Source organism: Leptodactylus fuscus, chromosome 4 (genome assembly GCF_031893055.1).
Source record: "Leptodactylus fuscus isolate aLepFus1 chromosome 4, aLepFus1.hap2, whole genome shotgun sequence".
Taxonomy (NCBI): Eukaryota; Metazoa; Chordata; class Amphibia; order Anura; family Leptodactylidae; genus Leptodactylus; species Leptodactylus fuscus.
Window position 1 is genome coordinate 153031407 of NC_134268.1, and position 15905 is coordinate 153047311.

The following is a 15905-nucleotide window of genomic DNA, read 5'->3' on the forward strand; positions in this document are numbered from 1 at the left end:
GGACATGAATCTGAGGGCAAAGATGGGGGACATGATTCTGGGGGCAGAGATGGGGGGGACATGAATCTGGGGCAGAGATGGGGGGACATGAATCTGGGGGCAGAGATGGAGGGGGGACATGAATCTGGGGCAGAGATGTGGGGACATGAATCTGGGGCAGAGATGGGGGGACATGAATCTGGGGGCAGAGATAAGGGGACATGAATCTGGGGGCAGAGATGGGGGGACATGAATCTGGTGGCAGAGATGTGGGGACATGAATCTGGGGGCAGAGATGGAGGGGACATGAATCTGGGGGCAGAGATGGGGGGACATGAATCTGGGGGCAGAGATGGGGGGACATGAATCTGGTGGCAGAGATGTGGGGACATGAATCTGGGGGCAGAGATGGGGGACATGAATCTGGGGGCAGAGATGGAGGGACATGAATCTGGGGGCAGAGATGGGGGGACATGAATCTGGGGGCAGAGATGGAGGGACATGAATCTGGGGGCAGAGATGGGGGGACATGAATCTGGGGGCAGAGATGGAGGGACATGAATCTGGGGGCAGAGATGGAGGGACATGAATCTGGGGGCAGAGATGGAAGGACATGAATCTGGGGGCAGAGATGGGGGGACATGAATCTGGGGGCAGATGAAGGGTGTATATGTAACTGGGGGAAAGATGGAGGGGGGACATATAGTTTACGGGTGACTGTAGGAGGATTATACAGTGTGGGGGGCACATGAAAAATGAATGGGCGGAGTCAACATAAAAGTGGGTGGAGCTAAATTTGCCACGGTGCGGCCCGCCGACTGGCTGGGATCTTGCTCTGCGGCCCACATGCTGAGTTGAGTTTGAGACCCCTGCTCTAAACAGTCTTTCACTTGTACTGGTGTCACCACAGTAGTGATTGTATTTACGGCACAAGAACTATAAGGCCAGTGATTGGCTGCAGAAGTCACATGTGTGGTATGTTATCACTGCATGGTCACTAGGGTTGAGCGTTCAGGATCAGAAAAGATCGGATCCCGATCGGTGATCGAGTAAATTTCACGATCGCGATTGGGTTTTGATCCTGCCTAAAAAAAAAGATTGGGAACGGAATTCTGATTCCGATCACTGAACTTACCTGCACAGATCCGCTGTCGCTCCCCGTTCTTCTCGGTCCGATCCTCTCTCATTCACATGCTTTCAGAGCGGCGTGCGCTAGTGTTACAGACCTAGGAAGAAGGCGGGGCTTGTGGCTTAGGAGAGTGTGGGTGGGTACTGAGAGGGGAGAAGTGAGTGATGCACTCACGTCTCCCCACCCTGTAGCCGCCCACACTCTCTTAAGCCACAACAAGCCCGCCTACTCCCAGCTTCAGTAACACTAGCCTGGGAGGCGGGGGCACACACAGCGCTCTGAAAGCATGTGAATAGGAGAGGATCGGATCGAGAAGAACGGGGAGCGACAGCGGATCTGTGCAGGTAAGCGGACAACAGGGAGGGGGGGACTAAGTAGCCTGCGGATTTTTTAATCACTACGCAGCGTGGAGTACATGCTGTGTAGTGAATAGGATCGTTTTTTAAATCTGATCTTTGATCATTAAAAATCACATTGACTTGCATTAGGATCGGAATTGGGATCAGGTTCAGATGGAAAATGATCGGAAATCGGATTTTAAAAACGATCCTGAAATCTCAAGATCGGCTCAACCCTAATGGTCACGTGAAATTCGGAACATAAGCTTTAGGCAAAGGCCTCATGTTGTGGAAAAGCAACTTTTTTGTAGTTGCAGTTTTTACTGCATTTTTTTTTTTTTTTTTTGAGCCAAAGCCTAGAGTGAAATGGGAAATATATAGTTAGCATTTATACTTCTCACTTCTCCTCATTCCATTACTTTGGCTCAAAAAACTGCTGCAAAATCTGCGACAAAAAATACATTTTACATATATACCGTATTTTCCAGCGTATAAGACGACCCCCAACTTTTCCATTTAAAATATAGAGTTTGGGATATACTCGCCATATAAGACTACCTCTTCTGTGGGGTACCTCTTCTTAATGCACATTTACCCCATGGCATACTCTTTAATGCTTTTTATTTGCTTTCCAGTCCTGAACCATCTTTTCTGTAAAGGAGGGTTCACGCTACCGCCGCTGTCCACCCTGGGGTTTCCGTCCTAAACCCCAGAGAAACAGAACAGGCGGCGGCTTGCCAGCGGTCTGCTTTACAACCCATTCATTTGAATGGGTTGTATAGCAAACCGCCGGTGTCCGTATGCGACCTCTCCGCCTGGATAACCTTTTTTTTTTTGCACTGACAATCTGGCGGGGCCACAGTTATCAAAGACATACCATTTAGGGGAATGTCTAATGCTTAGATCACCTTTTTTTATTTTCTTTAAATCAGAGGCGAAACTGTAAAAAAAAAAATGGCGGTTTGGCGCTGGGCATTTTCGGACATAGGGGTAACTAATGTGTGTATGTATCACAGTAGTTTTCTACTTTTATATGTATTCTAGGGAAAGGATGTGATTTAGAATAGAACTTTTTTTTATTTTTTAGATTTTTTTTAAAACTTTTTTTTTTTTTTTAACTATTTTTATTAGCCCCCACCTAGGGGGCTTAAACCTGCAATCATTTGATTGCATATCCCTATAGACGACAATACAAGCGTATTGCCGTCTATGGGAGATTTTGTACATTACTATCACAGCTGGTCATAGACTAGCCACGATTGTAATATCGCTATGACAGGTCTGGAAGCCTTCAGTACGCTCCCGGCTGTCACCGGAACAGGTCGGCTCACCCGGCCTGCAACTTTAAAGATATGGGGCCGCTTTGTGGACGAGGGTGGAGTTAAGTTTTAATGCCTTGAATCAGAGTACATTCTGATTGCAGGCATTAGCATCGGGCCTCCACGTATAACGGAGACCCGATTGCTATGGCGAGCGCTCTGCAGCAGAGCAGTTCACCCCCATCCGCCCTTTTGCCTGCACCATCATGCCCCTTCCCAGCCACTCCCCATCTCCCAGGCGTTTCATTGCAGGCAGAAGCACAGCACAAGCCACCCACATGCCCAAGCCTTCAACGGCCTCATCTAAAAAGTGCTGGTCCTGGAGATGTTGGAGTTTATGCTTCTGTTTACTCAGGCCTTCCTTCATCAGATGGCAGCTGTGGCACCTCGCTATGCTGGGCTTAGCCGTTGCTACTTCTCTTGGTGTGCTGTCCCCGCCTTGCGCCTGCACGTGTCCCATAACATCAGTTGTGCCCAGAGTTCCGCGCTTTGCTGCAAGGTCCACTTGACCACCGGCGCATCGACAAGCGCCTGCGGTCAGGGATGCTGCTTCTCTTTAATGATAGGCCAGGTGAATGTAGTAGAGTCTGGGCCCAGGGTGAAAACTGGGGTGGCCTATCTCCTCTCCTAGCCCAAAATTCATGGCAGGGGTTCTCTGAAAGCCTACTCCTGCGCTGCAACCTCGACCCAAGCTACGAGCTGAAAACGCTGTAACACTGGCATGGGGAGATGTCAGCAGGCCGTGCTGAAGCTCATAAGCTTGGGGGACAGTCAGCACACTGCCTCCGAGGAGAGGGATGCCATCCTGGATGATATGGCAATATGGTTTTCCCTGCTGCACCTGGGCCCAGGCATGTTTGCATATGTGATAATGGCAGGAACCTGGTAGCAGATCTGGAGCTTGCCAGTCTCAAACACGGTCCACACATGGCCCACGTTTTAAAGTTGTTGATGCAAAGGTTCTTTGAAACCTACACCATTGTGCCTGATATACTGGTCAAAGTGCAGCCATTTTCGTAAGTGAAAAGTAGCCTCTGTTAGGCTGAAAACATTCAGAGCACACTCCTGTCATCTTCGCACCATTGGCTGGCAGAGGAAGACGAGGGGGATGAAGTGGCATTTCATGTCACTGTCCCACACGAGGCTTGAGGGTGAAGTTCAGTGCATCCATTGCTTCAGCACGGATGGTGTGAAGGGGAGTGGAAAATGGAGGAAAAGGAGAGTGACCCTTACAGTTGGGGGCAGCGAAGTCATGCCAAGTAATACACTGGCACACATGGCTGACTTCATGTTGGGTTTCTTTTCAAGAGACAAAGGAATAGTTCACATCATGGAGAGCAAACAATACTGGATTGAACAAAAAATTGGATTGAGCTTATATAGCGTGACTGAATTGCTGTGTATCACACTTAGCTTTTGGGGGGTAGACCCTTAAAAATTGGATTGAGCTGATATAGCCTGATTGAATTGCTGTGTCTCCCACTTAGCTTTGGGGGGTACAGCATTAAAAACAGGTTTGACCATACATGGCCTGACTGAACGGCTGTCTCCCACTTAGCTTTGGGGGGGTACAGCATGTGGAAAGCTGGGTTGAGGGTATAGAACTGGACTGAATTGCTCTGTATCCCTGTTAGGTGTTTGGGGGGACACCCCGTGGAAAGCTGGGTTGAGCGTATAGAACTGGACTGAATTGCTCTGTATTCCTGTTTCGGGGGGACACCCCATGGAAAGCTCGACTCCTCTCCCTGCAGTATAGCTTTGAAAAGAGCTATTGTTTTTCTTCAGTTTTTCCCTGCCTACTAAATCCTCTCTAGCCCTCAGCAGGTCATCTGTCCCTACATCTACAAGCCGCAAAATGACACGAAGATGGCGCTGGCTATTCTTATAAATGGGAGGTCACATGTTTTCGGCAGCCAATGGGTTTTTACAATTTTTTTCAATGCCTCCGTAGTCGTAGTTCTTGTCCCACCTCTCCTGCACAGTTATTGGTGCAAAAACGCGCCAGGGAAGGTGGGAGGGGATACAAATTTTTACTGCGTATGCTGCGTGGTATTCGATTGGAAACGAATACCTCGAACGGTCTGATATTCGATCGAATACCTATTCGATCGAACGGTGTTCGCTCATCTCTAATTATGTACTTAATAGTAAATTACTGGGTAAAGACTAACAATGAGAAAGACTTAGGGATTTTGGTGGACAGCAAGCTTACCTTTAGTGACCAGTGCCAGGCAGCTGCTGCCAAGGCAAATAAAATTATGGGACGCATCAAAAGAGGTCTAGATTCTCATGACAAGGACATAGTTATGCCTCTATACAAATCACTGGTACGGCCACACTTAGAATATTGTGCGCAATTTTGGGCCCCGATATACAAGAAAGACATAAGTGAACTTAAAAAAGTGCAAAGACGGGCAACCAAAATGATTAGGGGAATGGGTGGACTGGAGTACAACGATCGATTAACAAATTTGGGGTTATTCAGTGTAGAGAAAAACGTCTACGGGGAGATCTTAGAACAATGTACAAATACATGAAGCGACAATGCAAAGAACTTTCAAAGGATCTTTTTACTCCTAGGCCAGTGACTGTTACAAGAGGACATCCACTACGTATGGAGGAGAGAGGGTGTCACCAGAAACATAGAAGGGGATTCTTCACAGTAAGAACTGAGAGGCTATGGAACTCTTTGCCCCAGGAAGTGGTGATGGCGGATTCATTAAACAAGTTCAAAGAGGGTCTGGATGCCTTTCTTGAAGAGAAAAATATCACAGGTTATGGACTCTAGATTTTAAGGACACGTTGAGCCAGGGTTTTTATACTGACTGCTAGATTTGTAGTCGGGAAGGAATTTTTTCCCCTGAAATGGGGCAATTGGCATAAGCCTCATAGGGTTTTTTTTGCCTTCCCCTGGATCAACACTGTAGTGATTGTAGGGTTATTGGTTGGACTTGATGGACTAATGTCTTTATCCAACCTCATCTACTATGTAACTATATTATTATATTATAAAAAACATCAATTTACATTATTTCTTTTCAGCGGTCATCCTAAGCTGAATATGCCTCCTCTCCTCAGATCGCAGCTTCCAAGCCGCTAAAGGCCTGGTAAGTACCAGTGTGGGAGACTGGCTGGGAATCCCAGATGCCGTTGACTATTTTGTTCCTGGGCAGTTAGGCGTTCTCCTTCCAACTGTTTTACAAAAAGCGTCAAATTACATTCTATTTTCACAGCGGTCATCCTAAGCTGCACATGCCTGCCCTTGTCAGATTGCAACCGCTAAACAGCTTACGGCCTCGCAAGTGCCAGCGTGGGAGACTGGATGGGAATCCCAGGCGCCATTGACTATTTTATTCCTGGGTGTTTAAGCAATCTCCTTTGAAATGTTCTACAAAAAAAGCTTTGAATTATATTCACTTTTGTCAGCAGTCATCCTAAGCTGAATGTTCCTGCACTTGTTATCTCGCAGGCGCCAAGCAGCTTAGGGTCTGGCAAATATGAGTGTGGGAGACTGACTGGGAATCCCAGGTGCCGTTGACTAGTTTGTTTCTTGGGCAAGACGTTCTTCTTCCACCTGTTCTGTAGAAAGCATTGAAATACAGTGTTTTCTCTCTGTGGGCATCCTAAGCCAAATATGCCTGCCCTTATTAGATCACAACAGCTAAGCAGTTTAAGGCCTGGCAAGTACCAGCGTGAGAGACTGGCTGGGATTCTCAGGTGCCGTTGACCATTTTATTCCTGGGCATTTAAACATTCTCCTTCCACCTGTTCTATAAAAAGCATCAAAATACCTCAATCTATGTCAGTGGTCATCCTAAGCTAAATATGCCTGCCCTCGTTAGATCGCAGCTAAAAACCTGGCAAGTACCAGCATGGGAGACTGGCTGGGAATCCTAGGTGCCATTGACTATTTTGTTTCTTGGGCAAAAAGGCGTTCTTCTTCCACCTGTTCTACAAAAAGCATCGAATTACATCAGTTTTCGTCAGTAGTTATCCTAAGCTGAATATGTCTACCCTTGTAAGATTGCAGCTGCCAAACAGCTTAGGACCTGACAAGTACGAGCATGGGAGACTGTATGAGAATCCCACGTGCTGTTGACTATTTCTCTTTCCACCTGTTCAATAAAAAGCATCGAAATACATCATTTTATATCAGCGGTCATCCTAAGCTGAGGATGTGTAAGCCATGTACCGAGGTGGGCTCCCCAGGATACAGCGAAGTCACGAACAAAGGAAGTGAGTCCAATTTAATTTAACCAAGATAGGATTTTACTTAGTTTACTTAACCTCTTTTGTCCAAAAGAACACTCCCAGGTATTACATTTACACAGCCTAGAGACTGGGACCCTGGTGTTATACAGCACGGTGCCCACTAATGTGGCCTTCAATACACTCCAAGCTTTTACCTACCTGCAGGCTGTGCCTATGCAGCTGCCTGTTACCTTTTATTATCCTATTACACAGGAACAATTCAGTGTGTGTGACACAGGCACCGGCGGAGTAACATCAAAGTTTACAATCTTATCGCAATACTACTAAATTCCCCCCCCAAACCAAGTACAACTAAGCAAGCATAATAGTTGGTTAGCTTGCAAGCCAAACAGTGCAAAGTTAAACTAATTGTTGCTCCCAGACGTCCTTAAAAGTCCCTTTCTGAGAGATATAACTCTGTAGAAATCTTCTGTGACTTAGTCCTTCTACCAGACAGGTAGATAGTTCACCAGTATTGCAGCCTGGGGTGATGATTATACCTAACTAGCTAACTACAGGCTTTTACTCAGTGCCAAGCAATTTGGCACCAAACTTGCAGTGTGGTGCGTGCACGTTTACTTCTGTTGGGTACCTTTTAGTCTCTGTTAGCATCAGGTTGAAGAGGAGCTCCTCAGACAGCATGCGGTCTCACTGACAGTCTCACTTCTCAGCCAAGTCTCTGACAGTAATCTTCTCCTTAGGATGGTGTCTGGACAAACTCTGAAAGTTTTGAATTCTCAGCTATTCTTGCTGTGGCTTCTTCCTCCAAGGACCCTCTCTGCACCGAGATGTCTCCACAGCTCTCTCTTCTGCTTCAGATTCCAGCACATACTGTCTCAAAGATGGCTCCTAAACCCTCCTACAACGATCAGGGTTCCCACATCAATACTCCAGGGGCATACAGCCTTTTTCCTTTTACTTGTCATCTTGCAACAGCGACCTCTTGTGGTCAAACAACAAAATATCAGGTTATGAAAACACCAACTCAATTACACATTGCACATTCACTCCACAGGGGCTGTTTCACTCTCTTACATATGGCTGCCCTCGTCAGATCGCTAGTTGTCAAGCAGCTAAAAACCTGGCAAGTACCAGCATGGGAGACTGGCTGGGAATCCAAGGTGCTGTTGACTATTTTGTTCCTAGGCATTCTCCTTTCAACTGTTCTGCAAAAAGCATTGAATTACGTCCTATAGCGTCAGCGGTCTTCCTAAGCTGAATTTGCCTCCCCTCTTTAGATTACAACAACTAAACAGCCCAAGGCCTGGCAAGCGCCAGTGTGGGAGACTGGCTCAGAATCCAAGGTGCCATTGACCATCTCGTTCCTGGGCATTTAAAGGGGTTGGCCACCTTCAGACCAACATGGACAAACAATTGTACAATAAAAAGATATACAATTTTCCAATATACTTTCTTTATCAATTTCTCACGGTTTTCTAGATCTCTGCTTGCTGTCACTCATTCTGTTACTTCTAGAGGATAAAACGCTGACCATGGTCATGTGATTTACGGTCCATGGTCATGTGATGCGCACACAGGTGCCGCTCGTTACAGTCACAGCACAGTAATCAGACATCTGCCTGGTAATCAGCTGTACACCTGTGTGCAAGTCACATGACCATGGACCGTAAATCACATGACCATGGTCAGAGTTTTATCCTCCAGAAGTAACAGAATGAGTGACAGCAAGCAGAGATCTAGAAAACCGTGAGGAATTGATAAAGAAAGTATATTGGAAAATTGTATATCTTTTTATTGTACATTTGTTTGTTAATATTGGTCTGAAAGTGGCCAACCCCTTTAAGCGTTCTCCTTCCAACTGTTCTACAAAAAGCGTCGAATTACATTCTATTTTCAGAGTGGTCATCCTAAGCTGCACATGCCTGCCCTTGTCAGATTGCAACTGCTAAGCAGCTTCAGGCTTGACAAGTACCAGTGTGGGAGACTGGATGGGAATCCCAGGTGCCATTGACTATTTTATTCCTGAGCATTTAAGCGTTCTCCTTCCACTTGTTCTACAAAAAGCATCGAATTACATCCTTTGCTGTGAGCGTTCATCCTCAGCTGAATGTACCTGCCCCGTTAGATCGCAGAAACTAAGCAGATGAAGGCCTGGCAAGTACCCGTGTTGGAGACTGGCTGGGAGTTCAAGGTGCTGTTGAATGTATATTTTTTCCTGGGCATTTAGGTGTTTTCCTTCCACCTGTTCTATAAAAAGCATCGAATTACTTCATTTCTTGTCAGCAGGCATGCTAAATTCAATATGCTTTCCCTTTTCCGATTGTAGCCGCCAAACAGTTTCAGGTTTGGCAAGTACCAGCGTGGGAGACTGGCTGGGAATCCCAGGTGCCGTTGACTATTTTATTCCTGGGCATTTAGGCGTTCTCTTTCCACCTGTTCTACAAAAAGCATTGAATTACATTCTTTTATGTCAGTGGTCGTTTTAAGCTGAATATGGCTGCCCTTGTCAGATTGCAACAGCTAAGCAGCTTAAGGCCTGGCAAGTACGAGCGTGGGAGACTGGCTGGGAATTCCAGGTGCCGTTGACAATTTTATTCCTGGAAATTTATGCGATCTTCTTCCTCCTTTTCTATAAAAAGCATCGAATTATATCATTTTCTTTTTTTTTTTTTTTTTTTTAAATTTAATGTTTATTGACCAGTTTGACATAGAAAACAGAGGTGAGCAACAATTATAATCTCGTTTAACAAAATGAAGGGACTGCGCAAACCCCTTCCATACACAATTGAAGTGAGATAGGTCAATAATAGAGATGAGCGAACACTAAAATGTCCGAGGTTCGAAATCTGATTCGAACAGCCGCACACTGTTCGGCTGTTCGAACCCCATTATAGTCTATGGGGGGAAATGCTCGTTTCAGGGGTAGGCAAAATTCGATACAATTATACTTACCAAGTCCACGAGTGACGGTCGGGCTGCATTCCCCTTTAAGTCTTCTCCCGGCGCGGCGTCTTCCGGCTGGAATTCACTCTGCCTAGGCATCGGGGCCTAGGCAGAGCCGACTGCGCATGCGCGGTCGGCTTTGCCCGGCCCGACGCCTGAGCAGAGCCGACTGCGCATGCGAGGGCATGCCCGCGCATGCGCAGTCGGCTCTGCCTAAGCCGGATGCCTAGGCAGAGTGAATTCCACCCGGAAGAAGACGCGGGGACGCAGCGAGGAGAAGACTTTGGAAAGGTAAGAGAAGAACCAGCGTTGATTGGCAGAATGTATAGCATTCTGCCAATCAACGCTGATTCTGCATCGAACCTTAAACTTCGAACAGCTAGTAGTGTTTGATCGAGTACGAGTATCTCGAATACCGTAGTATTCGATCGAACACCTACTCGATCGAACACTACTCGCTCATCTCTAGTCAATAACACTTTTATAATAACAGATTTTCCATTTTCATGAAATACAAATTAGGAAACCATTGTAACCATATTAAAGCCGTCATATAAGAGGGGAGAGGAGGGTGGGTTAAGTATAAGAATAGAGAGAGGGAAAATCGAGGTAGGGAGGAAAGGGAGAGGGAAGGAGGAGGGAAAGAGAACCAGGGGGAGAGAAGAAGGGAGTAGAGAAGAAAAGCCTAGAAGTTAAAGGAAGTAGAAGGTCAGGAGGTTTGAGGTGTTGAGCTGTCGAGGCCAGGTCTGAAGTTACGCAGTCTTCTGGTTTACCCAGTCTGGTAGAATCAGGTATCATCGTCGTTAGGCATTGGGGTGGCATAGGGTACAAGTCTGTTCTCTAGCCAAGGTGTCCACACTTCAAGGTTCTTTGGGTGAGTTCTTCTAGCCCATGCTAACATTTCTTCAAATCTGGCAACTTGGTTTGCTTTCGCAATCCATCTGTCTACGGGAGGTGGAGCAGTTTGTTTCCAGTAGAGAGGGATCAGTGACTTAGCTGCTAACAGAAGATGGTAAATCAGCTTTTGCGTCGCCGCCTTGGTCTCGGAAATTGGGAGAAAGAATATCAGGAGGTCAGATGTGATCTTGAACCTAGGTAGACCTAGTCTTTTGATTTGGTCCTCAATAGCGACCCAACAATAAGAGGTCATTTTGGGGCATGACCACCATAAATGAAGCATCGTGCCTTCATCTGCAAGGCACCTTCAGCATCTGGGGGAATCAATGAGTCCTCGTTCAAAGAGCCACTTGGGAGTGCGATACCATCTGGAGAATAACTTAGAATGCATCTCCTGCAGGTGAACACATGTAGAGAGTCCATGGGATCTTTCAAGGGCTAGCTCTAAATCTATTGGGCTAAGTTGCAGGTGTAAATCTCTTTCCAATTTGGTAATGAATTTTGGTTTGGGCAGAGCAGTTGGCGCAATAAATCTGTGAAGAAATGTGTGATACGTGTAGAAGAAGGCGTATGATTCAGACCAGCTTTTTCGAACTCGGTGTGGGATCTCTGCCAATTAATGGAGGTTTTAAATTTGTCTCTGTCACTGTATTTTAAAGGCTCCACTCACTCCAAGGGCCAAAAACATTGTACTTTAAAGGCTCTACTCACTCCGACAGCCAAAAACACGGCTGTTTCAAGGCTCTACTAACTCCAAGGGCCCAAAATACTGCTTTTTATAGGCTTTGCTCACGCCAAGGGCCAAAAGCACTGTATTTTAAAGGCTCTACTCACTCCAACACCCAACTGCACTGTATTTTAAAAGCTCTACTCACTCCAACACCCAAAAGCACTGTATTTTAAAGGCTCGACTCACTCAAAGGGCCAAAATCACTGCTTTTTAAAGGGTCTGCTCACCCCAAGGGCGAAAAGCACTGTTGGTGCAAGGCTGTACTAACTCCAATGGCCAAAAACACTGCTTTTTAAAGGCTTTGCTCACGCCAAGGGCCAAAAGCACTGTATTTTAAAGGCTCTACTCACTCCAACAGCCAAAAGCACTGTATTTTAAAGGCTCTACTCACTCCAACAGCCAAAAGCACTGTATTTTAAAGGCTCTACTCACTCCAACAGCCAAAAGCACTGTATTTTAAAGGCTCTACTTACTCTAACAGCCAAAAACACTGCTGGTGCAAGGCTCTACGCACTCCAAGGGCCAAAAACACTGCTTTTTAAAGGCTAAGCTCAGGCCAAGGGCCGAAAGCACTGTATTTGAAAGGCTCTACTCACTCCAACAGCCAAAAGCACTGTATTTTAAAGGCTCCACTCACTCAAAGGGCCAAAAGCACTGTATTTTAAAGGCTCTACTCACTCCAACAGCCAAAAGCACTGCTTTTTAAAGGCTCTACTCACGCCAAGGGCCAAAAGCACTGTATTTTAAAGGCTCTACTCACTCCAACAGCCAAAAGCACTGTATTTTAAAGGCTCCACTCACTCAAAGGGCCAAAAGCACTGTATTTGAAAGGCTCTACTCACTCCTACAGCCAAAAACACTGCTGGTGCAAGGCTCTACTCACTCCAAGGGCCAAAAACACTGCTTTTTAAAGGCTAAGCTCAGGCCAAGGGCCGAAAGTACTGTATTTGAAAGGCTCTACTCACTCCAACAGCCAAAAGCACTGTATTTTAAAGGCTCCACTCACTCAAAGGGCCAAAAGCACTGTATTTGAAAGGCTCTACTCACTCCTACAGCCAAAAACACTGCTGGTGCAAGGCTCTACTCACTCCAAGGGCCAAAAACACTGGTTTTTAAAGGCTCTGCTCACGCCAAGGGCCAAAAGCACTGTATTTGAAAGGCTCTACTCAGTCCAACAGCCAAAAGCACTTGCATTTGCTGAGGTGTAATAGTGGACTTGGTGACCCTCCTGAGTCGAATGGTAGGATCCCCTGAAACTAAGAATTTTCTCCCATAGACTATAATGGGGTTCGATATTCGTTCGAATAGTCGAATATTGAGATGCCATTCGTAACGAATAATGAACATCGAATATTTTACTGTTCGCTCATCTCTAATACCCACTTATCTCTCCTCATGGGAAAAGGAATTAAACACAAAATTCACAAGTGCAGAGACTGACCTAATTCTGAAAAATTCTCATGGCTTCTCTAGGTGTGTAAGATTGCAAGAGACTCACTTTAAGGTCCTAGCAAGGTGGTACAAAACCCCTGAATGGTTGCATGCCCATGGACTAGCAGAGTCCAAATTGCGTTGGAGGTGTAGGACACAGACGGGTAGCATGTTACACATCTGGTGGTCATGTGACTTGCTCCGACCCTTTTGGACAGGTGTAGAAACTCAAATTTCTAGAGTGATGAAAAAGCAAATTTGATTGACACCCGAAATGGTCTTATTGTCCAAGCCCTCACCCCAATACACACCTTCAAAAATGAATCTCATTACTAGAGATGAGCGAACACCCAAATGTTCGAAGTTCGAAATCTGATTCGAACAGCCGCTCACTGTTCGAACAGGTTTCGAACCCCATTATAGTCTATGGGGAACATATACTCGTTAAGGGGGAAACCCAAATCTGTCTCAGGAGGGTCACCAAGTCCACTATGACACCCCAGGAAATGATACCAACACCCTGGAATGACACTGGGACAGCAGGGGAAGCATGCCTGGGGGCATAAAAGTCACTTTATTACATGGAAATCCCTGTCAGCTTGCGATTTTTGCAAGCTTTTTCCCATAGGAATGCATTGGCCAGTCTTCAGAATTCGGCCAATCAGCGCTGGCTCTGCCGGAGGAGGCGGAGTCTAAGATCGCTCCACACCAGTCTCCATTCAGGTCCGACCTTAGACTCCGCCTCCTCCGGCAGAGCCAGCGCTGATTGGCTGGAGACTGGCCAATGCATTCCTATGGGTATGCGGTGATGCAGACAAGCTGAGCGAGTGCACACACTCACCTCTACTGTGTTGAGCCAGTTCTGCTCAACTACACCATGTGCCGGTCGGCTCTGCTGTGCGAGCTCAGCACACACTCAGCTCTGCTGATTCTGTATACTGATTCTGTATACTGGCCAATCAACGCTGGCCAATGCCAGCGGTGATGCAGAGCTGAGTGTGTGCCGAGCTCGCACAGCAGTGCTGACCGGCACACGGTGTAGTTGAGCAGAACTGGCTCAACACTGCTGAGTCTCTGCACGTCTTCTATATCTCATTCGGCCAATCAACGCTGCTCAATGCATTCCTATGGGAAAAAGTTTATCTCACAAAAAACACAATTAAACACCCGATAGAGCCCCAAAAAGTTATTTTTAATAACACTCCCACATAAATAAAGGTTATCCCTAGCTATCTCTGCCTGTACAGCTATCCCTGTCTCATAGTCACAAAGTTCATATTCTCATATGACCCGGATTTGAAATCCACTATTCGTCTAAAATGGAGGTCACCTGATTTCGGCAGCCAATGACTTTTTCCGATTTTTTTCAATGCCCCCGTTGTCGTAGTTCCTGTCCCACCTCCCCTGCGCTGTTATTGGTGCAAAAAAAGCGCCAGGGAAGGTGGGAGGGGAATCGAATTTTTTTGGAGTTTGCCACGTGGTGTCCGTATGGAATCGAACATCTCGAACAGCCTGATATCCGATCGAACATGTGTTCGATAGAACACTTTTCGCTCATCTCTACTCATTACTAGAGATGAGCGAACAGTGTTCTATCGAACTCATGTTCGATCGGATATTAGGCTGTTCGGCATGTTCGATTCAAATCGAACACCGCGTGGTAAAGTGCGCCATTACTCAATTCCCCTCTCACCTTCCCTAGCGCCATTTTTGCTCCAATAACAGCGCAGGGTAGGTGGGACAGGAACTACGACACCGGTGACGTTGAAAAAAGTAGGAAAAACCCATTGGCTGCCGAAAACATGTGACCTCTAATTTAAAAGAACAGCGCTGCCCAGGTTCGCGTCATTCTGAGCTTGCAATTCACCGAGAACGGAGGCTTCAGTCCACTTAGCTAGGGATCAGATTCTGGGTAGGAAGGGACAGGCTAGGATAGGAAGGAGAAGACAACCAACAGCTCTTGTAAGAGCTAAATTCCAGGGAGAAGCTTATCAGTGTAATGTGGCACTGACGGGCTCAATCGCCGCAACCCAGCTTTCCCCGGATCCTGAATGGAATACACTGACAGTGTATTCCTGTATACCCTATATATACACCCCCGATCCCCGTTCCAACGGTGTGCCCCCCCACCTTCACCCCAGAAAAACCCTGCAAGTCCCCTAGCAATAGTTCTGCCACTGACATATAGTGCCAGTTTCTGACTGGAAATTCAAAGAATATATTGGGGTTACAAATACCCTCATTTCTTGCTACTGCCATATAGTGCCAGTTTCTGACTGGGAATTCCAAGAATATATTGGGGTTACAAATACCCTCATTTCTTGCTCCTGCCATATAGTGCCATTGTCTGACTGGGAATTCCAATAATATATTGGGGTTACAAATACCTTCAAGTCCTGCCACTGACATATAGTGCCATTGTCTGACTGGGAATTCCAAGAATATATTGGGGTTACAAATACCTTCAAGTCCTGCCACTGCCATATAGTGCCATTGTCTGACTGGGAATTCCAACATTATATTGGGGTTACAAATACCTTCAAGTTCTGCCACTGACATATAGTGCCAGTTTCTGACTGGGAATTCAAAGAATATATTGGGGTTACAAATACCCTCATTTCTTGCTACTGCCATATAGTGCCATTGTCTGACTGGGAATTCCAAGAATATATTGGGGTTACAAATACCTTCAAGTCCTGCCACTGCCATATAGTGCCATTGTCTGACTGGGAATTCCAAGAATATATTGGGGTTACAAATACCCTCATTTCTTGCTACTGCCATATAGTGCCATTGTCTGACTGGGAATTCCAAGAATATATTGGGGTTACAAATACCTTCAAGTCCTGCCACTGCCATATAGTGCCATTGTCTGACTGGGAATTCCAAGAATATATTGGGGTTACAAATACCCTCATTTCTTGCTA